Source organism: Trichomycterus rosablanca, chromosome 23 (genome assembly GCF_030014385.1).
Source record: "Trichomycterus rosablanca isolate fTriRos1 chromosome 23, fTriRos1.hap1, whole genome shotgun sequence".
NCBI lineage: Eukaryota > Metazoa > Chordata > Actinopteri > Siluriformes > Trichomycteridae > Trichomycterus > Trichomycterus rosablanca.
Window position 1 is genome coordinate 15,301,163 of NC_086010.1, and position 1,714 is coordinate 15,302,876.

A 1,714-nucleotide genomic window follows, 5' to 3' on the forward strand; every position below is an offset into this window, starting at 1 on the left:
AGATTAGGTCTATCCATTGATTGGCCATACCAACTCTATCTTGCCATCAATCCAATTTCGGCCAGCTTTCGGGGCTGAACAGTTGGCCTCAGGTTTATAACAAGTGTATTTCGGCTTAAAATGGAACAAGAAAAAAAGAAGAACCATGAAGAACCAGCTAGAAGTAAACATCTTCCTGTGTAGAAGTTAGTAGCTCAGTTGTTTGGGAGAACATTTGGCCCCCTGTTCTTTGCAACATTGATTTGTTTTAATGATGTTTAAGAACATTCATTCATGCACAAATCTCTTGTCCAGCCAGAACGTTTAAATAGGGATGAAGTCAAGCCATTGACTTGGCCATTCCAACACTAATTGTCTTGCCATCATTCCAATTTTTGGCCAGCTTTTGGTTTATAACAAGTGTATTTTGGTTTAAAATGGAACTTCAAGTTTCCCAGGTCCTGTGGCTGCAAAACAAGCCCAAATCATCACCCATGTACCACAATGCTTGATATGAGGTGTTTGTGGTTATACCCTGTATTTGGATTTAGCCAAATATACTCACATTGGTCTATTCTGGATATTGTTAAAGAACTTTTAAGGTTTGATCAGATACATCAGATATCAGCGGTCAGTGGAAACCAAAATCATCATCCCATTGAGACCAAAAAATCACCAGCTAATTCAATTTGTATCAATTTGACTCAGTAGTATATGGTCCCCACATGCTTAAATACACTCCTAATGATGTCTGGGAATGTTCATGATGAGACGGCAGATGGTGTCCTGGGGGGGGGGTCTCCTACCAGACCTGGATCATGGCATTAATGAGCTACTGGACAGTCTCTGGGACAACTTGGCAGTGTTAGATGCACTAATGCATAATGTCCCAGAGGTTCTCAATTGAATTAAAGTCTGGGGAAACATGAGGGCCGGTCAATGGCATCAATGCCGTTGTCATCCAGGAACTGCCTACACACACAGGCCACATAAGGCCAAGCATTGCCCAGCCCCAGCAGGAACCCAGGGCTTACTGCACCAGTGTTTGTTTGTTTACTGGGATTTTAACATCATGTCTTACACTTTGGTTACATTCATGACAGGAACGGTAGTTACTCATTACACAAGATTCTTCAGTTCACAAGGTTATATCAAACACAGTCATGGACAATTTTGTATCTCCAGTTCACCTCACTTGCACGTCTTTGGACTGCATCACATGGAGGTTTGAGGGACCTGCAGAACTACTGATTCATAATCGCTTATGCTTCCTAACTGGACAGACTGAAATTCTTGATGTTTAATTCATGTGGTGTTTTACTTGTGATGATTAAGTGTTCCCTTATTTTTGTGCAGTTAAGCAGGGGGGCAAAAATGCAAACTTCAGCAAAAAACATCTGTATAAAAGTACCAAATTTATACAGGCACCAAGGGATGAATAAAAGTATTCATTTACCACAGTAATACCATAGTAGTAGTACCATTCACAATAAAAAAAGCCCATCTATTACAGTGTGTATACATTTTGGCCCCTCTGTATAAACCATTCAATAAAAGACCACCAAATGTGAACATATTCATCCAAATTCATTATTGCTGCGGAATTCTATTAGACTTTGGAATTAAATTATCAGAATAATCATGGCTTACATACACATCATTACAACGAATCAAATTTAAAAACATGATCCAAAGCTTTGTGTAAATCCAACTGAAATAATCAGAAGCCACTGAA